Raw genomic sequence first — 26386 nt, 5'->3', positions numbered from 1 at the left:
ATTCCCTTTGAAAACAGGCACAAGACAGGGATGCCCTCTCTCAACACTCCTGTTCAACATAGTGTTGGAAGTTCTGGCTAGGGCAATCAGGCAAGAGAAAGACATCAAAGGTATTCAGTTAGGAAAAGAAGAAGTCAAATTGTCCCTGTTTGCAGACGACATGATTGTGTATTTAGAAAACCCCATCATCTCAGCCCAAAATCTCCTTAAGCTGATAAACAACTTCAGTAAAGTATCAGGATACAAAATTAATGTGCAAAAATCACAAGCATTCTTATACACCAGTAACAGACAAACAGAGAGCCAAATCAGGAATGAACTTCCATTCACAATTGCTTCAAAGAGAATAAAATACCTAGGAATCCAACTTACAAGGGATGTAAAGGACCTCTTCAAGGAGAACTACAAACCACTGCTCAGTGAAATCAAAGAGCACACAAACAAATGGAAAACATACCATGCTCATGGATAGGAAGAATCAATATTGTGAAAATGGCCATACTGTCCAAGGTAATTTATAGATTCAATGCCATCCCCATCAAGCTACCAATGACTTTCTTCACAGAATTGGAAAAACCTGCATTAAAGTTAATATGGAACCAAAAAAGAGCCCGCATTGCCAAGACAATCCTAAGCCAAAAGAACAAAGCTGGAGGCATCACGCTACCTGACTTCAAACTATACTACAAGGCTACAGTAACCAAAACAGCATGGTACTGGTAGCAAAACAGAGATATAGACCAATGGAACAGAACAGAGGCCTCAGAAATAATACCACACATCTACGGACATCTGATCTTTGACAAACCTGAGAAAAACAAGAAATGGGGAAAAGATTCCCTCTTTAATAAATGGTGCTGGGAAAATTGGCTAGCCATAAGCAGAAAGCTGAAACTGGATCCTTTCCTTATTCCTTACAAAAATTAATCCAAGATGGATTAGAGACTTAAATGTTAGACCTAAAACCATAAAAACCCTAGAAGAAAACCTACGTAATACCATTCAGGACATAGACATGGGTAAGGACTTCATGTCTAAAACACCAAAAGCAATGGCAACAAAAGCCAAAATTGACAAATGGGATCTAATTAAACTAAAGAGCTTCTGCACAGCAAAAGAAACTACCATCAGAGTGAACAGGCAACCTACAGAATGGGAAAACATTTTTGCAATCTACTCATCTGATAAAGGGCTAATATCTAGAACCTACAAAGAACTCAAACAAATTTACAAGAAAAAAACAAACAACCCCATCAAAAAGTGGGCAAAGTATATGAACAGACATTTCTCAAAAGAAGACATTCATACAGCCAACAGACACATGAAAAAATGCTCATCATCACTGACCATCAGAGAAATGCAACCCAAAACCAAAATTTGATACCATCTCACACTAGTTAGAATGGCAATCATTAAAAAGTCAGGAAACAACAGATGCTGGAGAGGATGTGGAGAAATAGGAACACTTTTACACTGTTGGTGGGATTGTAAACTAGTTCAACCATTGTGGAAAACAATATGGCGATTCCTCAAGCATCTAGAACTAGAAATACCGTATGACCCAGCCATTGCATTACTGGGTATATACCCAAAGGATTATAAATCATGCTGCTATAAAGACACATGCTCACATATGTTTATTGTGGCACTATTCACAATAGCAAAGACTTGGATTCAACCCAAATGTCCATCAGTGACAGACTGGATTAAGAAAATGTGGCACATATACACCATGGAATACTATGCAGCCATAAAAAAGGATGATTTCGTGTCCTTTTTAGGGACATGGGTGCAGCTGGAAACCATTATTCTCAGCAAACTTTCACAAGAACAGAAAACCAAACACCGCATGTTCTCACTCATAGGTGGGAATTGAATAATGAGATCACATGGACACGGGAAGGGGAACATCACACACCGGGGCCTATTATGGGGTGGGGGGAGGGGGAAGGGATGGCATTGGGAGTTATAACTGATGTAAATGACGAGTTGATGGATGCTGACGAGTTGATGGGTGCAGCACACCAATATGGCACATGTATACATATGTAACAAACCTGCAGGTTGTGCACATGTACCCTAAAACTTAAAGTATAATAATAATAATAATAAAAGAAATACCTGAGACTGGGTAATTTATAAAGAAAAGAAGTTTAAAGTTAACTGGCTCACAGTTCCATGGGCTATACAGAAAGCATAATTCTGGCATCCGCTTGGTTTCTGGGGAGGCCTCAGGAAAACTTACTATCATGGTAAAAAGCAAAGCGGGAGTGAAGCATCACACATGGTAGGAGCAGGAGGACAGAGAGAAGGGGAAACTGCTACATACTTTTAACAATCAGATCCTGTGAGAATTCTATCATGAGAACAACACTAGGGGGATGGTGCTAAACCATTAGAAACTGTCTCCACCAAGCTCCACCTCCAGCATTGGAGGATTACATTTTGACATGAGATTTAGGTGGAGATAGATTCAAACCATATCATTCCACCCCAGCGCCTTCCAAATCTCATGTCCTTCTCACATTTCAAAATACAAACATACCTTCCCAACAGTCCCCCAGAGGTTTAACTCCTTCCAGCATGAACTCAAAAGTCCAGTTTCAAGTCACATCTGAGACAAGGCAAGTTCCTTCTGTGTATGAACCTGTAAAACAAAAAATAAGTTATTTACTTCCAAGATACAATGGGCGTATAGGCATTGGGTAAATACTCTCATTCCAAAAGGGATAAATTGGCCAAAAGAAAGGGGCTACAGGATCCATGCAAGTCCAATACCCAACAGTGTAGTCATTCAATCTTAAAGCTCCAAAATAATCTTCTTTGACTATATGTCTCACATCCAGGGAACACTGGTGTAAGAGGTAAGCTCCCAAGGCCTTGGGAAGCTCCACCCCTGTGACTTTGCAGGGCTCAGCTCCCATAGTTGCTCTCAAGGGCTGGCACCGAGTGCCTTCAGATTTGCAGGCACATGGTGCAAGCTGTCAGTGGATCTACCATTCTGGGATCTGTAGAACAGTAACCCTCTTCTCACAGCTCCACTAGGCAGTGTCCCACTGGGGGCTCCATTTCCACATTTCCCCTCTGCATTGCCCTAGTAGAGGTTATCAATGAGGGCTCCAACCCCTGCAGCAGGCTTCTGCCTGGAGATCCAGGTTTTTCCATACATCCTCTGAAATCTTGGCAGAGGCTCCCAAGCCTCAATTCTTGGACTCTGCACACTCAGGGGCTTAATACCACATGGAAACCACCAAGGCTTACAGCTTACTCCCTTGGAAGCAACAGCCTGAGCTATACCTGGAGTCCTTTTAGTCACAACTGGCATTGGAGCAGCTGGGATGCAGGGAGCTGTGTCCTAAGGCTGCACAGGGCAGTGGGGCCCTAGGCCTAGCCCATAAAACCATTCTTCCCTCCTGGGCCTCTGGGCCTGTGATGGGAGTGGCTGCTGTGAAGGTCTCTGAAATGCCTTTGAGGTCTCCCCACTGTTTTGGCTATTAAAATTTGGCTCCTTTTTACTTGTGCAAATTTCTTCAGCCTGCTTGAATTCTTCTTCAGAAGATGAGTTTTTCTTTTCTACCACATTACAGGCTGCAAATTGTCCGAACTTTTATACTCTGCTTCCTTTTGAAATATAAGTTCCAGTTTCAGGTCATTTTTTTTGCTGAGAAATTTCTTCTCTCAGATACTTTAAATCATTGCTCTCAAAGTTCAAAGTTCCACACATCACTAGAGCAGGGGCACAATACAGCCAGTCTCTTTGCTAAAGCATAGCAAAAGTGATGTTTGTTCCAGTTCCAAATAAGTTTCTCATCTCCATCTAATACCTCTTTAGCTTGGACTTCATTGTCCATATCACTATCAGCATTTTGATCACAACAATTTAACAAGTCTCTAATAAATTCTAAACTTTCCCCCATCTTTCTGTATTCTTCTGAGCCCTCCAAACTGTTCCAACTTCAGCCCATTACTCAGTTCCAAAGTTGCTTCCACATTTTCAGGTATCTTTATAGCAATGTTCCCTTCTGTATTTGTCTGTTCTCACACTGCTATAAAGAAATGCCTGAGACTGGGTAATTTATAAATAAAATGGGTTTAATCAATCAGCTGATGGTTCTGTAGGCTATAAAGAAAGCATAATTCTGGCATCTGCTTGGCTTCTGGGGAGGCTTCAGGAAACTTACAGTTATGGCAGAAGGAAAAGGCAGAGTGAGAAGTCTCACGTGGTGGGAGCAGGAGGAAGGGAGCAAGAGGGAGGTGTCACACACTTACACACTTTTAAACAATCAGATCTTGTGGGAACTTTATCACAAGAGCACCACTAGGGGGATGGTGCCAAACCATTAGAAATCATCTCCATGATCCAATCACCTCCCACTAGGTCCCACCTCCAGCACTGAGGAATTGCATTTTGAAATGTGATTTGGGCAGGGACACAGATCCAAATTATATCACCATTTATAATAAAAAATATTAAGTACCAGAGAATAAATCGAACATAGATATGTAAGACCTTTTCAAAGAAAACCATAAAACTTTGCTGAGAGACATTAAAGAAAAACACAGTAAAAGTAAAACATATCATGCTCATGGTTTGGAATATGCACTACTACAAAGATTTCGATTCTCTCTGAATTGATTTAGAATTCAAGAGAATCCCTATCAAATTCCAACATGTTTTCGTGGAAACTGCTGTCTCTAAAATGTATGTGGAAGTAGAAAGGGCCAGGAACAGCCAACACAGTTTTGAACAAGTCACATGAGATGGAAAGACTTTTTCTTCAAAATATCAGGGCCTATGATAAAAAGCTACAGCAATTAATTCAGTGCATGCTGTACAGTGGTAGTCAATAGACCCGTGGAACACAATAGAGCACTGAGAAACAGATCGATGCTTATTTGAACTCCTATAATATGGTAGGGATGGTTCTGCAGATTATTTGGAAAAGAATCACCCTTTCAAAAAATGTGAAAAATTGAATGAAAACACTTTTAGAAGACATTATAGGAAAACATCTTCCTGTCTTTTGGATAGGGAATGATTTATTACATAAGACTTACAGAGTACTAATGATAATGGTAAAAATAAATTTACTTACATTAAAACAGCCACACAAAGACGCCATAAAGAAAATAAAAAGTCAACAAACAGAGTGAGAATATTTCTAACACATATGGCTAAAGAACTTGCACTTAAAATACACAAAGATTATAGACAACTAAATTTTAAAATGAGCAAAACAGTTGAATAGGCTTTTCACCAAAAAAGAGTATAGCTACAAATAACCAATAAACATATTTAAAAAGTGCTTCACCTGATTAGTAATTAAGAAAATATCAGTTTAAGAACAATGAAATATCACTACTCACATAATATTTTAAAAATGAGACAACCCAAGTGGTGGTAAGGATGTAAAACAAGAGAAGTCATAGACTGCTGATGACAGCATAAATTGATGCAAGCACTTTGGAAAACAGCTTGGCACTATCTAGAAAAAAATGAGGATACAAATAGCCTAAGGCCATACAATTCCACTTATTGCTAACTCTGTGCCAGGATGCATGTATACAAATGTACATAGAAGCCTTGCTTTTAAAAACCAAAAGTGGAAACAACAAAATTGTCCAGGAGCAACAGAATAAATTTAGAAGAACAAAATATTCATACAGGGGAAAGGTATGGGAAGCTGGTGGAGAGGTAAAAGATATAATCAGACTAGGTGATACATTCTCAATCAGGGTGATATTGCCTTCAAGGAGACAAAAATTGGTTCTTGGAGGTGAAAAAAAAAATCTATTCTTTTTATTCCTAAAGCACATATATACTATAAACACACATGCAATACACTAACCAATGTAGAGTATATGTGTAGGTATTAAAATTTCATGGGGGACAAGGGGTCGGGAGGACAATGTCTAAAGAGGCTTCTTAACAAGGTAATAATGCAAAATGGTTGAGGGACACTTGAGTAGGCAATGAATGAAGCAAGGTGGGGCAAGGGTCTAGAGGTCTGGATGGTGTGAGTTAACAGGACTATTTATTATGGTGGCTGATACAAAGGAATAAGTGTGGCAGAAAGGATGTGGCTTCATAATCATTTAGAACCAGATAGGTAATTAGTTCCAGTTATCATCCCAAGTATTTAACTGAAAGTTTTAGGATTTCCTCAGAGGGCAGTTTCTCCAGCAACTTATTGAGCTGTGTGTGATGCTCTAGAAGTGGGTCCAGCTCACAGGGGACAGGATGTAATAGGAAAATCATTAGCATGTGCTTCCAGGACACACAGAAATAGTGTGGAAGGATTTGGCCCAGGGCACCTTCATACTGAACTACACAATAATCACCAGTGCTGTGAGCTAGTGTTGGATCCGATAGGAAAGATTTGTTTTATAAAGAATGCTAGGGGTTATCATGAATGCAGGATTGCATCCCCCAATTGGTATCTTTGAAAATGAAGAGAAACAGTGTGGCTAAAGTTGGTTAATGATTTAATTATTTAGTCAAAATAATAATCATAAAATAGACAACTAGAAAAGTCATTATAGTAAAAGCCAGTGGGAAGTATAATTTAAAGAAGGGCTCAGAGTGAAAAAACGTTAAGTAAAGCTTGAAGTAAAATGAAATGGTGAGCGGTAACACACAATGAATAAAAGAAGAGACTCACAAAATAGTCAAGCCAGAAGAACTTTTGATGATAACGAAGCCCATAGCAATTAAGTGACTTGGCTGAGTCATGAAGCCAACCAATGGGGGGGCTGAACCCTTCAGCCCTCTTGTCTGGTGTTTCTCCCAATAAACTATGCAGCCTCTGAAGGCACATTTTCATTTTGCCTTCAAATTATTAATAGAAAAATCAATTTTCCTTATTTATCTTTCAATTTTTATATTGAACTTATATCTTCAAATTATTCAAATAAGCTACTTTAAAATCACCTTTCAAAGAATAACTGAAAATTGTACTTACATGATAAGCACACCAAGATATTGGGAGCTTTGAAACCATGCCCACAATTCTCACCGAAAAAAAAAAAACACTTTGGGCTGATAGTTATTATAAAACTATTATAATAGTTGTTATAACTATTTTACTATAATAAAACATATTATATTTCCTCAAAATTCAAAAAACTCAGAAAAATAGCTTGTTAAGGAGAGTTAAAATGACTGAAGACTTCTCTCTGAATTAAACAGTGTGTGATTATTCTCCTGAATAATTTACATAGATTTAGGAAGAATGTATTATTTGTTAGACAAGGAAGGAGGAATATTAAGTGGTATTAATCTTTAAAACAGAAACTAAGCAAGGATGCAGCATCTGTGAATTAGAAACCCAAACCAGAGTTGATAAAATGTTTACGCTTAAACTTTGATGAGCCTAAGAATAACCAAGTAAAGGATACAGATTTAAAATGCATTATTGAGTAGAAATGAAAACAGAAAAAAAAAATTCAAGAGTTGTTCTTGTAGTTGTCACTGCTGTTACAGCATTTTGTTGATGATGGAATGTAAAATAAAAATGGTACCTAACAGCAGATGGGACACTTCTATTTATCATGGCCAGAGTCATCAATAATTGTGCTGTGTCATAGAAAAAGAAAGTATCGATCACAGCCGTCTCTCTGAAGAAAATCCTCAACATAGAATTAGAGGGTCCACTGGGAAAATCTAGGCTCCTGCTTTGAGGCAGGTGAGGTCTTGATAATTCCTTTTGTACATGAGATAAAGTGCCCATCAGTGGTGTCTCTAAGGTACCATAGGTACCATTAAACATCATAACACCAAGAGAAGCCAAAGCTTCATAGTTACCTTGTTACCTGTTGACTTGCTCTGTGCACATTATTGAACCTCATACCATTTGCTGCATTGAGAATTTTTTTGCCTACACTGAAAAAACATATTAAGAATTTACAAAATCAACAGTCATTTTTGGAGCATAACTATGCAGCTTATGTTACCTCTGAATTTGTTTTATGTGTAAAATAAAATTTAATGCCAACAAGAGACAGCATTATATGGCCACCGAAGTATCTATCATTGTCAATAGTCCTTGGACAGTATGTTAAAGGGAATCCTTGAAAAAGTCAGAATTGTTCCACTAAACGTGTAAAAAAAAAAGAATGTTAATAATAAAATAACTAAATGCCAAATTGTTATTGTTTCCTTCTTTAAGAAAATCCCCAAGATCAATTACCTAAAAATATTTGCAACCACTAGGATAGTAAGAAAAGATTTGTGGCCACATTTCACTGTCTTTTGGGGACTCTTAGGAATTAATCAATTTCTTTGAGTAAAATCTGCATGCAAGACCTCAACGACTGGAATGTCTGGGTCATGGAGTGTTCAGTTTTATTAAATGTCTGATGGCCTTAGGTTTGAAAACAAACCCCATTCAGGTGCTGGTTTATTATCTATAGCTCCTTTGAGTGAACATGTATTTGTAGTCACCACTGTGAATGTCAGTTATCATCACTTTATTTCTCAGACATAAAAACAATCCCAACTCTTCTTCTGGAACCTACTTTCTAGAAACTAAATCTCTGGCCTCAGTTTATTTTCTATTTCAAAGTTAAAGTCAGATGTAAAATCTATCGCCACTGTGAGTGTTCCAGTTAGCTGAAAATTTTCCATGCTCTGTCCACTTTTAAATGCTAAAATGTGACTTAGAAATCCAAAGATTCTACCTCTACAATAAAATTATAAATTTGATTTTACCAAAAGTTATATATGTATACTTATTTGTCACAATAACATTGTGAAATAAAGAAGGGTGTTATTACTACTGAAACTCAAAAAGGTTAAGTCATTCTTAACCTTTGGGAATTGTTCTCTCACAATTCCCATTCAACCTGTCAGTAATTCCTGCTTCCTCTATTCCCAAAATGAACCCAAAATCCAACCACTTCCATGGGTAGCCACCTCCTGAGACCCTCCATCATCTCTCACCTGGATTACTACAATAGCTGGCAAACAGTGTTCCTGTTTCAAGTCACTTCTTCAATCAGTAACGAAAGCATCTATTTTTAAATGGGCACCAGATCTTGTTACTCTTCTGCCAGAACCCTGCGGTGAATCCTATTTCACTTAGCATAAAGGCTGAACGCAGCCCTGACCATGATGACAAGGCCCCACTTGCTCTTACCTTCTATATCTCTCATGGCTCACCTCCTACTTGTCCCCCTTTGCTCACCTTGCTACAACCACCCTCATCTGCATCCTGTTCTTCAAACATGCAAGGCATGTCCCTGATTCAGTTGCTGGGAGCTGGCTCTACCCGCTGCTCTTGCCTCAAATGTTCATGTGGCCTCCTTCTCCATCTACTTGGAATCACTGCTCAGTCCTTGCCTTCCTGGTGAAACCTACCCTTACCATCTGTTTACAATACAACTCTAGCCAGGCACAATTGTGTACACTTGTTCCCAGTTACTTGGGAGGTTGAGGTGGGAGGATTGCTTGAGCCCAGGACTCTGAGTCCAACCGGGGCAACATAGTGAGATGTCATCCTTAAGAAACATAAATGTTTTTCATTGCAACTTACCTAACACTCTCTTGTCTTGATTCCTCTATTTTGTAAATTATGACACTTATGATTTTTTGCTCTCAAATCGACCCCCCACCCTCTCTTAGAATGGAAGCTCATGAGGAAAGAATTTCTATCATGGATGTATCCTGATTACCTAAAACAGTTCCTGAAATACATCACACTGTCAATAAAAATCAGTTAAATAAACAAATGAAGGAAACATACATGAGAGCTCAATCGTGTATTTTTTTTCTTTGTTGCTACTGTTGTTTTGTTTTCCTGACTAATTGGGTTAGAACAGTACTCTTAGGCTCTGGGAACACATTTACTTGGGATTAGTCATATAACCCAGTAGGCCAAGAAATAACTGAGAAAGTGAAGAATATCCAGTTTCCTGAAGTGGTTTGTAAAATCTAACAGATTAGGATATTCAGTATGTGCAATGTGGTGCTGAGTGTAGCCATGGTGCCTGGATTAAACAGCATCAGAAAAAGACTCCATCTGTCCCGTAGAGTAATGTGAAGACAGAGTAGAATGGAAATTGGTGGCAGGTCTGGGCTTTCATTAAATGTGTCAGTCAGGTAGAGATAGGAAATTGCATTGGCCCAGACCACATTGCTCATCACATGCCAAGAAAATATGCAGAGATACTTCTGGTCAAATGGCTCTGCCTTCTCCTGGGTTAACAGGGAACCCCAGGGTCACAGCTATCGAAAAAAAATGGGCAGTAGTAGCCATAATAAAATATTAGGAAATATAGACTGGTTATACCCATTGTGATTCAAAATTAACAATGCATTGCCATTTATTATAACACCTCAAACCAAAAAAAAAAAAAAAAGGAAAAGAAAAGAAAGAAATATTAAGATTACGTTCCTATAAAAAATTCAGGGAACCCTGCATTCTAATTATCATTAGAATGATATTTAAAGTCTCTCCAACCCCCGGCTCTTGAAAATATTTAAACAGAATTTTCCAGTGTATTTCCTGATTGATTTTTTTCCTTGAAGCTGAATAAGAAAAATGATCATTTGCCTAATGGAAAGACATGACCATCTCAAATCAGCTTACATAATGCTTATAATCAAAAGGATGTCTTTCAAGGTTTAGAAAATACTGTAAAATGGATTTTTGTGCTGGCAATACCCTATAGATATTTGCTTAAAGGGATACTGTCTCAGTGGAATTGACTCTATTCTAATGCCAACATCTTAATTTAAGCAGACACATTGTATTGCAAACCTTTACTTACAAAAGAATCAGGGGGAATAAAATTATTTAAGCATGCCACTTGGTTTCTGCAAACTACATAAAGATGTACCCCAGAACATGAGCTTGTAATAAAGTATAGCCTTGCCATTTGTGTGAAATCCTGTCTAGTCTTAAAATCTGGCAAATACAATGCATAATTAGAAAATGTGCCTGACTATTGGGAAAATGAAACTCATCCAACTAGACTTAGTCAAATTGTTTGCTCCATATTTCAAGCAAAGAAATATTTCAGATTCCACCATAAAATAATGTGCCCCTCTGGGATGAAGCTTCCAGAGGAAGGAACAGGCAGCAATCTTTGCTGTTTTGTAGCCTCCACTGGTGATACCCAGGCAAACAGGATCTGGAGTGGACTTCCAGTAAACCACAGGAAACTCCTGCAAACCTGCAGCAGAAAGGCCTGACTGTTAGAAGGAAAAATAACAAACAGAAAGGAATAGCAAAAAGGATATCCACTCAGAAATCCCATTTGAAGGTCTCCAATATCAAAGAACAATGGTAGATAAATCCATGAAGATAGGGAGAAACCAGCCCAAAAAGGTTGAAAATTCCAAAAACCAGAATGCCTCTTCTCCTCCAAAGGATCACAGCTCCTTGCTAGCAAGGGAACAAAACTGGATGGAGAATGAGTTTGACGAATTGACAGAAGTAGGCTTCAGAAGGTGGTTAATAACAAACTCCTCCAAGCTAACGAAGCATGTTCTAACCCAATGCAAGGAAGTTGAGAACCTTGACAAAAGGTTACAGGAACTGCTAACTAGAATAACCAGTTTAGAGAAGAACATAAATGACCTGATCCAGCTGAAAAACACAGCATGAGAACTTCTTGAAGCATATACAAGTATCAGTAGGTGAAGGGATCAAGCAGAAGAAAGGATATCAGAGACCGAAGATCAACTTAATGAAATAAATCATAGGGACAAGATTACAGAAAAAAGAATGAAAAGGAATGAACAAAGTCTCCAAGAAATATGGGACTATGTAAAAAGACCAAACCTAATTTTGATTGGTGTACCTGAAAGTGATCAGGAGAATGGAACCAAGTTGGAAAACACTCTTCAGGATATTATCTAGGAGAACTTCCCCAATCTAGCAAGACAGGCCAACATTCAAATTCAGGAAATACAGAGAACACCACAAAGATACTCCTTCAGAAGAGCAACCCCAAGACACATAATCGTCAGATTCACCAAGGTTTAAATGAAGGAAAAAATGTTAAGGGCAGCCAGAGAGAAAGGTTGGGTTACCCACAAAGGGAAGCTTATCAGACTAACAGCAGAGCTCTCTGAAGAAACCCTACAAGCCAGAAGAGAGTGGGGCCAATAGTCAATGTTCTTAAAGAAAAGAATTTTCAACCAAGAATTTCATATCCAGCCAAACTAAGCTTCATACGTGAAGGAGAAATAAAATCCTTTACATAAAAGCAAATACTGAGAGATTTTCTCACTACCAGGCCTGCCTTACAAGAGCTCCTGAAGGAAGCACTAAACATGGAAAGGAACAACTGGTACCAGCCACTGCAAAAACACACCAAATTGTAAAGACCACAGACACTATGACGAAACTGCATAAACTAATAGGCAAAATAACCAGCTAGCATCATAATGACAGGAACAAATTCATGCATAACAATATTTACCTTAAATGTAAATGGACTAAATGGTTCAATTAAAAAACACTGACTGGCAAATTGGATAAAGAGTCAAGACCCATCAGTGTGCTATATTCAGGAGACCCATCTCATGTGCAAAGACACACATAGGCTAAAAATAAAGGGATAGAGGAATATCTACCAAGCAAATGGAAAGAAAAAAAAATCAGGGGTTACAATCCTAGTCTCTGATAAAACTGACTTTAAACCAACAAAGATCAAAAGAGACAAAGAAGGGCATTACATAATGGTAAAAGGATCAATGCAACAAGAAGAGCTAACTATTCTAAATAAACATGCACCCAATACAAGAGCACACAGATTCATAATTCAAGTTCTCAGAGACCTACAAAGAGACTTAGACTCCCACACAATAATAGTGGAAGATTTAACACCCCACTGCCAATATTAGATACATCAATGAGACAGAAAATTAACAAGGATATTGAGGATGTCAACTCAGCTCTGGACCAAGCAGACCTAACAGACATCTACAGAACTCTCCACCCCAAATCAACAGAATATACATTCTTCTCAGCACCACATCACACTTATTCTAAAATTGACCACATCATTGGAAGTAAAACACTCCTCAGCAAATGCAAAAGAACAAAAATCATAACAGTCTCTCAGACCACAGTGCAATCAAATTAGATCTTAGGATTTAGAAATTTACTCAAAACCTCACAACTACATGGAAACTGAACAACCTGCTCCTGAAAGACTACTGTATAAATAACAAAATGAAGGCAGAAATAAAAATATTCTTTGAAACCAATGAGAACAAAGACACAACACATCAGAATCTCCAGAAAACAGCTAAATCAGTATTTAGAGGAAATATTATAGCACTAAATGCCCAAAAGAGAAAGCAGGAAAGATCTAAAATCAACACCCTAACATCACAATTAAAAGAACTAGAGAAGCAAGAGCAAACAAATTCAAAAGCTAGCAGAAGACAAGAAATAACTAAGATCAGAGGAGAACTGAAGGAGATAGAGACATAAAAACCCTTCAAAAAAATCAATGAATCCAGGAGCTGGTTTTTTGAAAAGATGAACAAAATACATAGACCACTAGCCAGACTAATAAAGAAGAAAAGAGAGAAGAATCAAATAGACACAATGAAAAATGATAAAGGGGATATCACTGCTGATCCCACAGAAATAAATACAAACTACCATCGGGGAATACTACAAACATACATCTCTATGCAAATAAACTAGAAAATCTAGAAGAAATTGATAAAATCCTGGACAAATACACCCTCCCAAGTCTAAACCAGGAAGAAGTCAAATCCCTGATTAGACCAATAACAAGTTCTGAAATTGAGGCAGTAACAATTGAGCCTACCAACCAAAAAAAGTCCAAGACTAGATGGATTCACAGCCAAATTCTACCAGAGGTACAAACAGGAGTTGCGACCATTCCTTCTGAAATTATTCCAAACAATAGAAAAAGAAGGAATCCTCCCTAACTCATTTTATGAGGCCAGCATCATCCTGATACCAAAACCTGGAAGAGACACAACAAAAAAAGAAAATTTCAGGCTAATATTCCTGATGAATATCGATGCAAAAATCCTGAATAAAATACTGGCAAACCGAATTCAGCAGCACATCAAAAAGCTTACCACAACAATCAAGTTGGTTTCATCCTTGGGATGCAAGACTGGTTCAACATACGCACATCAACAAACATATTCCATCACACGAACAGAATCAATGGCAAAAACTCATGATTATTTCAATGGATGCAGAAAAGCCCTTCGACAAAATTTAACAGCCTTCATCCTAAAAACTCTCAATAAACTAGACATTGATGGAACATATCTCAAAATAATAGGAGCTATTTATGACAAACCCACAGCCAATATCATACTGAATGGGCAAAAACTGGAAGCATTCCCTTTGAAAACTGGCACAAGACAGGGAAGACCTCTCTCATCACTCCTATTCAACATAGTGTTGGAAGTTCTGGCCAGGGCAATCAGGTAAGGAAAGAAATAAAGGGTATTCAAATAGGAAGAGAGGAAGTCAAACTGTCTCTTGTTATCAGAGGACTTGATTATATATTTAGAAAACCCCATCGTCTCAGCCCAAAATCTCCTTAAGCTGATAAGCAACTTCAGCAAAGTCTCAGGATACAAAATCAATGTGCAAAAGTCACAAGCATTCTTATACACCAATAACAGAGAAAGACAGAGCCAAATCATGAGTGAACTCCCATTCACAATTGCTACAAAGAGAATTAAATACCTAGGAATAAAACTTACAAGGGATGTGAAGGACCTCTTCAAGGAGAACTAGAAAACACTGCTCAAGGAAATAAGAGAGTACATAGAGAAATGGAAAAACATTCCATGCTCATGGATAGGAAGAATCAATATTGTGAAAATGGCTATACTGCCCAAAGTAATTTATAGATTCAATACTATCCCCATCAAGCTACCATTGACTTTCTTCACAGAATTAGAAAAAAAACTACTTTAAATTTCATATGGAACCAAAAAAGGGCCCACATAGCCAAGACAATCCTAAGAACAAAATCAGAACAGCATGGTACTGGTACCAAAACAGATACATCGACCAATGGAACAGAACAGGTGCCTCAGAAATAACACCACACATCTACAACCATCTGATCTTTGACAAACCTGATGAAAGTGAGCAATGGGGAAAAGATTCCCTATTTAATAAATGGTGTTTGGAAAACTGACTAGCCATGTGCAGAAAACTAAAACTGGACCCCTTCCTTACACCTTATACAAAACTTAACTCAAGATGGATTAAAGACTTAAATGTAAGACCCAAAACCATAAAAACCCTAGAAGAAAACCTAGGCAATACCATTCAGGACATACGCATGGGCAAACACTTCATGGCTAAAAGACCAAAGCAATGGCAAATAAAGCCAAAATAGACAAATGGGATCTAATTAAACTAAAGAGCTTCTTCACAGCAAAAGAAACTATCATCAGAGTGAACAGGCAGCCTACAGAGTGTGAGAAAATTTTTGCAATCTATCCATCTGACAAAGGGCTGATATCAAGAATCTACAAATAATTCAAACGAATTTATAAGGAAAAAAAAACATCAAAAAGTGGGTGAAGGATATGAACAGACACTTCTCAGAAGAAGACATTTATGTGCCCAACAAATATATGAAAAAAAGGTCATCATCACGGGTCTTTAGAGAAATGTAAAACAAAACCACAATCAGATACCGTCTCACACCAGTTAGAATGGCAATCATTACAAAGTCAGGAAACAACAGGTGCTGGCGAGGATGTGGAGAAGAAATAGGAAATCTGTTACACTGTTGGTGGGAGTGTAAATTAGTTCAACCATTGTGGAAGACAGTGTGGTGATTCCTCAAGGATCTAGAACCAGAAATACCATTTGACCCAGCAATCCCATTACTGGGTATATACCCAAAGGATTGTAAATCATTCTACTATAAAGACACATGCACATGTATGTTTATTGCAGCATTGTTCACAATAACAAAGACTTAAAACCAACACAAATACCCATCAATGATAAACTGGATAAAGAATATGTGGTACATACATACTATGGAATACTATGCAGCCATAAAAAAGGATGAGTTCATGTCCTTAGCAGAGACATGGTTGCAGCTGGAAGCCATCACTCTCAGCAAACTAACACAGGAACAGAAAACCAAACACTACATGTTCTCACTCATAAGTGGGAGTTGAACCATGAGTACACATGGACACAGGGAGGGAAACATTACATACTGGGACCTATAGAGGGTGGGGGGCTAGGAGAGGGATAGCATTAGGAGAAATACCTAATGTAGATGAGACAGGTTGATGGGTGCAACAAACCACCATGGCACATGTATACTTATGTTACAAACCTGCACGTTCTGCACATGTACCCCAGAACTTAAAGTATAATATAATAACAATAATAAAAATAATAATGTCTTTAGGGAAAGCTGCAATATACTCTGTTCATAAAGGTCAACTTCCTGCAATAAGAAAATCATGTGGGTTTTGATGTTAGACAGACTTTGGTTCAAATTCTGGCTCTAACATTTACTTCCCATGTAATATTTGGTGTTACTTAACTAAACCTCAGTTTCCTCATTCTGTAATATGAGGCAATAATAGGGAGGTACTTACCTCAATGAGCTTTTTATGACGATTTTAAAAGATAATACATGTAAATCAACTTATACGTAGAAAGTACTAAATAAATGGAAGTTATTGTTCATGTTCTTTAAAAAATCATACTAATGGCTCAAATACTCTGGTAGCCGAGAAGACAAGAGGAAGACATGCCTGAAAAAGAAAGCCTATGATTTCTGAATGTTTTTCTGTCTTTCTTTTTCTTTCTCACTGTTATCTGTCTTCTGGACTGTGATCTGTCTTCCTACTGTAGATTGTAGCACAATGTCATAGTTATTTGTTCTCATGGTATAGTCCATTTTATATCTGAAGCAAAAAAAGAGGCAGCAAGTGAAGGTTTTTGCTTTGTAATTTTATCATTCCTCCACAATTCCTAGTATAGGGCCTTATATACAGGAAGCACTCAGTAAATATTGGATACAAAGATCAATCAAAACAAAATATGTGTTGGTTCCCCAAGTCGCTTCTTAGAATTAGGGGAGATAATCTTTAAAGTGCATCTTGAGGCCGGGCGCGGTGGCTCAAGTCTGTAATCCCAGCACTTTGGGAGGCCGAGATGGGCGGATCACGAGGTCAGGAGATCGAGACCATCCTGGCTAACACGGTGAAACCCCGTCTCTACTAAAAAATACAAAAAGCTAGCCAGGCGAGGTGGCGGACGCCTGTAGTCCCAGCTACTCGGGAGGCCGAGGCAGGAGAATGGCATAAACCCGGGAGGCAGAGCTTGCAGTGAGCTGAAATCCAGCCACTGCACTCCATCCAGCCTGGGCAACAGAGTGAGACTCCGTCTCAAAAAATAAAGAAATAAATACATAAAATGAAATAAAGTGCATCTTGAAGGCTGAGCAAAGGAAAATAGACAAATTGCAGGAGTGGATATAATAGGAAAGTGTTCTCTAGGCAGATAGGATTCATGTAGTAGGGTAGGAAAATCAGAAACAGCATGGCATGGTTGAGAAACCACAATAAATTTAGCATGGCTGGAGTACAGCAATATTTGCTCATATTTCAGAAAGCACCAAAGAACAAGTCTGATGTGCTAAGAGGAATTGTGGAGAATGTTTTCTTTTTTTTGTGAGGAAATGCTGGACTGTGATCTGTTTTATACGCCTTTGTGAGCTAAAATTATCTTAATAAGGCAGTTTACTCAGAAGAGTTTTCTTTGTGGCTATAGACACTGTGTTCTTGCTTCTTTTTATTCTCCTCAAAAATAGAAAAGCACTGGCACACTTTTAAAATTCCAGTCAGAAACCTGAAATTTTTCTGGAGTGGTTGGGTTACTCCTAAAATTCTATCATAATTCTAGTACCAGCTTTCTCCAATATGCAAATAAGTTTTGTCTTCCAACTATATTTATAAGTCAGTTGTCTAGAACTCAGAACACAGACACTATAGAAAAGATGGCAGTGAATTTCCTTGGCTCATTCATGGTCTTCAGGCTTTGGGCTCAGTGATTTTTCTCCACCACCCTATACGGTCTCCCACTTTTCTTTCCTTTTTAGTTTCACCTTTCACTAAGCCCCCAAACTCTTTGTTGAACATCACACGCATTTGTGCATTTGTACAGAGTATCATTTTATACAAGTAAGATTTGAAAGTATTCACTTCCAAACCTCAGTATTGTCAATGTACCAATGGACATAGTCAAAGATTTTGTCATACAAATCATTGTAAATGTACAGTATCATGGAAGTACATCCAGCCTTTTCGACTTGTACAAATTATTGGCACACTGAAACCAAAGTCTTGGAGGCTTGATACTTGTGAATGTCACTGAAATCTATTAAATATTAGAAAAAAGTTATAATTGCTTTGAGATGGAGCAAGGGCCTTTTTGGAGCCTACTAGGTTCCTCCCTTCCCTCCTCTCACCACTGCATGGAGATAAGGAAAAAAAAAATAGTTCTTTCAAAGGAAATTCTCCTAGCTAGCCCTGCAACCAGTAATTAAAGAAGTAAATGAACAACCCGCTAAACAAGAAGACAACAATAGCTTAATCAATAATCACTCAACTAACATAACAGTCACAAGATATTTTGTTTTCTATAGAAACTAAAGATATCAACTTGACATATGTCTTTGAGTTATTTATCAGAAGAACAAGGTCCCCCACCAGATGCAAAACACTGACTGCTTTCATGTAGACCTTAGACAGACTAGAACCAAAAACTGGATAAGGAAGTCCCAGAAATTCCCCTCACCCTTTTATCAATCCCCTCACCCTTGCCTTTGAAAACCCTTGCTTGTAAGCTTATCAGGGTGTTCAGGTCTTCAGCATTAGCTGCCTGCTGTCCTTGCTTGGCACCCTGCAATAAATGCTTTTCTTTCTCTTACTGCACACATTTGTGTTGGTGTTGGCCTTTACTGCACAGGAATAGGGAATAGATTCAGTGATAACTTATGTATCTGCCTCACCTCCTTCAGAGAAATGTAAGTTCCTCAAGACCCTCACTTAAAGTAGGGCATGGCTTTCATTCATTGCTGTAGGCATCACTGTATTTTAATAAAAACTGTACTATGTACTGTGTACTCTGCTAAACATTTTCCATAAATTATATAAACTTTGATAATGTAAATACTACTGATGTGATCCATTTTATGTTGAAACAGGTGAATTAAACTTCCCAGTCAGAAAGCTTATTAGTGGCAGATTCAGAACTTAAATCCAAGTCTGTTGACAATAAGCACTATGCTTTTTCATTTGTTATATGTATGTCAAAAGACAAAATTACAACAAATTTAGCTTAAAGATCTAGTTGGATTTTATTTGTGATTCTAGAATGGAGCAACACCTCATTCTGTTTTACAGAGTGATTATTCCATTGAGCTGAGCAGAGGAGGTTGGCTGTATAGGCAGAAAAGAGCTTAAGAAAGCAGAAACAGAAAAAAAGCAGATCAGTCATTTCAACATTACTTCCTTGTACGATTAAAACAGAGGCGACTTCCTTGTTGCTGACTCAGATTGACTGGAATCTCCTGGGTTTTTTTAGAAAAACTGGTGCATTTCAAAGTCGATTATTGACTTTTGCTTCATGTTGTTAAATTATATATTTCACTCTCCAAAACTTTCATTAAAAACCTATGTAAAATTAAATTTTAAAACTAGTTTTCATGATAAGGCCTTTCTATTGCTTCCTTCTTTTAGTTTTTAAATCAGTTGCCAAGACCTTCATTCTAATATCTGTTTTGCTTGTAAAAATTTGCTTTCAAAATTATATAAAATTGTTTTCTTAAAAAAATGTTTAACTTTCCACCTGGTAAAGCCAGTCATTTTCATTCAAGGAAGAAATAGCCCTTTATATCTTTCATTTGTTTGCCAATTTTGCATCATTGTTTTAAATTACTATTATTTGAGATAAATAAGCCTTAGTTAATAGGCTTAGCATTTGCAAACAATTAATTTTACAGATAAAGATAACACCCTGGTATTAGCATTATGCACACTTGACAATGCAAACACATCTATTTGCATACTTATCCTCAGATTTTCAAACATATCCTCATTAGAAGCAGTTCCGGGAAAAACATAACCTCCCTGGAATTTATGTTGTTAAACATTTAGTCTATTCAATAATGCTTCTTTATTAGTCTCTATACAATTTTAAACTCATAATCAAAAGATGCTAAATTATTACTGAAAGTTTATGTCGAGTACTTAGTTCAATATTACAGAATCTTTGGATCTCAGACCTCCTACCACATAATTACCAAGAGCTTAGATAAACTGTCCTTTTAGCAGCTGCGAATCCATAAGGCTCTGCAGCAAATTGATTCTTGCCTCCTCAGAGGAAAAACTTCATCTGAGGGGCATAAGGTGGAGTGAGAGACCAAGGCAAGTTTTAGAGCAGGGGTGAAAGTTTATTTAAAAAGCTTTAGAGCAGGAACAAAAGGAAGTAAAGTGTACTTGAAAGAGGGCCAACCAGGTGACTTGAGAGACTCAAGTGCACAGTTTGATCTTTGACCTGGGGTTTTATACATTGGTATGCATCTGGGGTTTTGAGTCTCTTCACTACTGATTCTTCCCTTGGGGCAGGCTTCCCACGTGTTTGATGGCCTGCCAACACTTGAGAAGGGCCCAAGTGTATTTACTGAAGTTGTGCAGTGTGTTTACTGAAGTTGTTCATATAATAATTTGAGGCATTTTCTCCTTACCAGTCTAGTGCTCCTAGAGGAAGGTCATATACCAGTTAAACTCCACCATTTTGCCCCTTAGTGTGCATGCTTGAGCCCACTAGCCCAATTCCTGAGATCTTATCAGAAAGCTACTGATCATCAGCTTCAGGTGTTTTTTAATGTATTGGAAGACTGCCTTTCCCTGGCACCAGCTGCAACCAATTATTACTTTAGAGAGCTAGTTCAACAACTGCCTGACCATCACCATCACCTGATGGTTGCCTGATAGTCCTGGTGGGGTGGGGGATGGGACCTTCTCCTGTTCTGCTTATGTCTGACTACCTACTCTAACATTGCCCCACTCAAGAGTCCAACAGCCCAATTTTTTGGGAAAATGGATGAAGATCAGTCTTCTACAATTGCTTCCTACTGACAGAGGGGTGGTGGTGATTGTTCTATGGGTCTTGGCCTCTTGCTAACTGTCAGGGCAGGGTGGCTCCATGGGTTGGTGAAAGTGTTATTCCACTAGGTCTAAGAGAGACAAGGGTATGGTTTTGCCTCTGTCATGTCCCTCTGATGGGCAGTCTAGGACCTATGTAGAAGGGTGACACTTCATATTGACAGGACAGTATGCCTTACTGAGGATCATCTGGAACTTGATTGCCTGAAGGCAAAAGGAAACAAATTGAGTTATTAGATTTAGAAGACATGGACCAAAAAGGAGCAAACATAGGAGACTAACAAGTGGACCTAAAAAGGGAAGAATACAGAGAACCATTTCCAGGTTCCTTCCCCATTTAACTAACCCTGAGAGGCTTGTTCCCTTAAATGGGAGGCTCATTTTACAAGTTGTCTGATGTTGTCTTGAGCTTTTCCTGATTGATTTACCCTAAAGCAACATTTTTCATCTAAGGCTAAACAAATTACTCCCTATGTTGCCATTAACATATCTAATCATTGGCAATTTTAGAACACTGTGGCTGCTAAAGAGTCAATTTGTTTTTGCATAGTTTTTAAGGTTTTAACCATGGTGTCATCGTTGCTATTTTCTGTGAGAGCTGGCTATAGGTCAAGGAGGATTTTGTGATTCCAACAATTCTGGTTCTTGTACTGGCTATAATGCCAAGTCCTATGAGAAGGGGTATTAATTGGATAGCTCTCTTCACCTTGGGCAAGATGGAATGCCCATAGATTAAAACTGGAAGAGAAAGATTGCCAGGGTTTATGAACATGTCCAGAGATACATAGCCTGTGGTACAAGTTCCAGTCCAGTTAGTGGGGAGGCAGTGGTGAACTGATTGGCCACAAATATGGAAGACCCTTCAGTTTTTAAGACAAGTAGAGATGTCCAAATGAAATAAGATTCTTACTCTCTTCATTATAACTGGGGCCATGGCTAACTCTAGATGTCTTTAGGCCTTACCTAGAATTTAATTGCTTTAAATCAGGCAAGGTGTACAGTTAAGAGTCATAGTAGCAGTTTATGAAGCATTTAGTGGCCTAATAAAATTGTACAACTTTTTAAATAAATTCCCTTTCATGAATCTCTTTGTGACTTACACAGACCATCTATGACATACTTGGACTTTCTGACTTGTCCTAAACATCCCTCTTTTTAAACAACCAGTCATTTTACTTTATGGCAAGTGTTTACTTTACAAGATTCTTTCTCATATAAAACCTCTTTTCATGATAACCTTCTTTACCAAAAAGTATCTTTTTACCTTTATAATCTTTGCATTTAGACAAAAGTCTTTTTTATTCTGTTAGGAAGTTATGGTTTGCACAACATGTTGCTGTGCAAGTCTGGTGAAGGGGGAACAGATAAGAAGGTTATCTGCATATAGTAGAAGTTATCTTCCCTCAAGAGACTGCTCATTTAGATTTTTGCTAGGGCTTGTCCAAATAAGTGTGGGCTATTTCAACCCCTGAAGTAAAACTGTCCAGGTTTAAGTAATTTGTAAAATATTTAGGTAGCTTTTCTGGGAGAAATAAGGCTATTAGAGAGAAAGATGAACTTAGAGGTTGGGTAAATATTAACCTGGCATCCATTTCGGAAAGCATATTTTTGATTCAAAAAGGTGTTGGGTACTTAGACATTACCAGGGACAAGCGAAACAATGCTTATTGGTCCCTTAAGTAATATAAAGGAGTGTGAATCTTTTCTTTTGGAAGGAGAGGGTGCCATCTGCCCCCATTACCTGACAGGATTTGGAGATGAGTTGCTCAGAGGAGATTAACACAGAGTAGGCAGCTCTTCAACCCAAATGGGAAATTTATCATTTTACTTGCTGCCTCCAGAGTTGCCCTTGGCTTTGTCTTGTTGATGATGTCTGATTTGGAAGCCCCCTGGAGCTGAGAGACCCTTCAGCTCAAGGCCACCAGGACTGAAATTCCATCTTGGGGGTCCTTTGATCCTCAGGGTAGTCCCATTTCCAGCGGTTGAGCTTGAGGCATAGGGGGCAAGTTATGTGGGACTTTTTCCTGTTTATCCCATTGGGACAGTCTACCTTCCAGTGGCCTGGCCACTCACACGGATGGCAGTTACCAGAAAGTGTATTCTGAAGGCAACCTGGAATGGGCTGGAGTCCTTGTAAAGCAGTTAATAGTTGAGCCTGTCTCTTGTACCTGCATTTCTCCTTCTCTTTAGCCCTATCCTCCTTGTCCTGATCTTGGTTATAAAAAACTGATGAGGCTAATCTCAGAACCTCCTGCATAAGGGCACTGGGTTCTAAGTCTGAATTTTGCAATTTTCTCCCTGTTTATTTTAAAGCCAAACAGTATTACAAATGAAACCTAATTTGTCATTTTAAGGTTTTAAGGTATCAAACTTTTCCAAGTTTTGAAGATGCATCCAAGGGGCATGTCCTGTGGTATGAAGATCCGATTCCCTATCTGTGAAGAGAGAACAGAGGAGCAAAAAAAAAAAGGAAAAGAAGGTATCCCTTCTTATTTCTCTGTTATCCTTTCCTGAACAGGGCATCCCCCATTTATCCTTAGAGTTCCAGAATGAACCAGTCTTACCAGGTACCCTTACTTGGGGACTCATCTCATCACAATTACCCACTTAAGAACAGACACAATACCAGAGCAAACAGGGGGCCCCCTATATCCTTGGGGTTCTGGAATGAACTGGCCTTACCAGGTACCCCTAACCTTGCCTTCATCTCTGTTCTCATGGTAATCTGTTTTGTGCTTATATCCTGAGACCAGCCTTATCTCCGTCCTATGGATACCTTTTTTTTTTTTTTTCCCGAGATGAGATCTCACTCTGCCACACAGGTGGGAGTGCAGTGGTGGGATCTCAGTTCACTGCAACCCCCACCTTCCAGGCTCAAGCAATCCTCCCACCTCAGCCTCCTGAGTAGCTGGGACTACAGACACATGCCACCAAGCCTGGCTACTTTTTTGTATTTTTTGTAGAGGCGGGGTTTTGCCATGTTGCTCAGACAGGTCTCAAACTCCTGAGCTCAAGTGATCTGCCCCCTTGGCCTCCCAAAGTGCTGGGATTACAGGTGTGAGCCACCATACCCACCCCCTGTAGACACTTTTTGTCTCTTGTGCCTGTGGCCTTGAGCTGGCCTATATCCTTGTCTCCATGACCTTATAGTGACTCTTGCTCAAAGCATTCCAGCAACAAATAATTATCTCTTTCCTCAGATTCCCATTTCCTATGTTCTTTAAGTAGACAAGAAATCTGTTTTTCAGCCAAGTGCCACAAGAGGGCTAGACTTCCCTCCCTTCTAATATGACCTTGAAGGTCCTTAAGTACACTGAGAAGAGCATGGAAGTATTTAGAGGAAGGGAGAAAAAATTGTATTTGGAGTTACTAGTCCTCCTGGATTAACACGCAGAACAAATGCCTAAGCAGACAACGACAATTCCTCTGCTACAGGAGGAAGTGGGAGGAAGCGAGAGGGATATTCATGGAAAACCTTCATATACTTACAAAAACAGCACCCTTGGATTCGAGAGGGTAACATTTATTCACCCTATTGACATAAAGTAGAAACCTCCAAAGGACTTGGGGCCTGGGATAATGGCTGGAAAGTGGCAAAGGAAAAATTTTCCCTCCTCCCAAAAGGGTGCTAACTCAAAACAAGCGAGTAGGTAGGGTCCTTAAAGAGGGCACAAGTAAGGTCCTATGCAGGTGGACAAACTATTTCAAAAACCACCAAAAAACCTGGCCCTGGAGCATAACAGGGATGGAAAGTATATAGTAAGTCATGAGGAGCTCGCAGAACAGGGGTTCCGGTTCCAATTTGTATCTGTCCCGGAAATGAACCAATAGACATTCGCAAAGGAGCCTGTTTCTTTGCTCCTGCAAAAATACAGCAAGAGCTGTGGGCACAAGAATAACAGAGAGTGTATGTTTAAGGCAAAGAAGGAAGTCACATGGCATTCAAAGTGAAAGTAGAAAAGATGCAGACTTACCTCCAAAGCTGATGCTCTGGCAGGTGCACAAGGTCATTTCAGAGTACACACAGGGAAAACAGGAGAGTAGGTGGTGTGGGTTTTTGGAAAAGAGCCAACTTTAGTAGAAAAAGCAGAGGAAAACCCAGACATTGCAGGATCTCAGCTTTAGTCCTGCCACTCTCACAAGCCTCCTGTCTAAAAGAGCCATTAGTGTCTGAGGTTTACTCAGTGTGGACTACAAGGTCCTTCCCACCCAAACAAGCCACCCTTCAGGGTGAGCTGACAGATCAGTGCACAGACACAGAGCAACTGCAGCTGAGAGGAATCATTCTGGGGGTTGGCTAGTAAGCAGGAGAGAAAAAGGGGAGAAGAAAACCATGTATGGGGGTTGAACACATCTAGCCGAAGAAGGTGAGTTGTAGGGGTGCCTTACCACTAGGGGATGTTTTCAAGTCATATGGCACCAAAGTATGTTAGCAGCAGCTAATCCATACAGGTCTGAAACAACTCAGTTATTGCCTCCTCAGAGGAAAGAATTCATCTAAGGGGCAGAAGGCAGAGTGAGAGGCCAAGGCAAGTTTTAGAGAGGAATGAAAGTTTATTTAAAAGTTTTAGAGCAGGATCAAAAGGAAATTAAAGTACAGTTGGAAGAGGGCCAAGCAGGTGACTTGAGAGATCAAGAGTACTGTTTGGCTTTTGACTTGGGGTTTTACATGTTGACATGCTTCTGGAGGTTTGCATCTCTTCTTCCCTGCTTCTTCCTTTGGGGAGCACTGCCCACATGCACAGTGGCCTGCCAGCACTTGGGAGGGACCACATGTGCAGTGTGTTTACTGAGGTTGTGCACAGGTTCATTCGAGGGGTTGTTCCCTTACCCGTCAAGTGTTCCTAGAGGAAGGTCATAAACCAGTTAAACTGCCATTTTGCCTCTCAGTGCGCATGCTTGAGCCCACTCCCCCAACTCCTGAGATCTTATCAGGAAGCTGTGGATCACCAGCTTCCAGTATTTTCTATTGATTGGGAGACTGCCTTTCCCTGGCATCAGTTGTGATCAATTATTATTTCAGAGAGACAGTTTAACAACTGCCTGACCATCACTTGATGGTTGCCTGACATTTCTTGGTTGGGGGGCACTCTCCTGCCCTACCCATGTCTTCCTAGCTACCTACTCTAACAGTCCCATCCTGATCACATTTACTCTTCTTTCCCAGCTGTTAGGACTGTGCCTCCACAGATGTGGTTTGTTTTTTTTTTTTGT

The sequence above is a fragment of the Macaca mulatta genome, chromosome 2, assembly GCF_049350105.2.
Source record: "Macaca mulatta isolate MMU2019108-1 chromosome 2, T2T-MMU8v2.0, whole genome shotgun sequence".
NCBI lineage: Eukaryota > Metazoa > Chordata > Mammalia > Primates > Cercopithecidae > Macaca > Macaca mulatta.
This window is presented reverse-complemented; position numbering follows the sequence as displayed.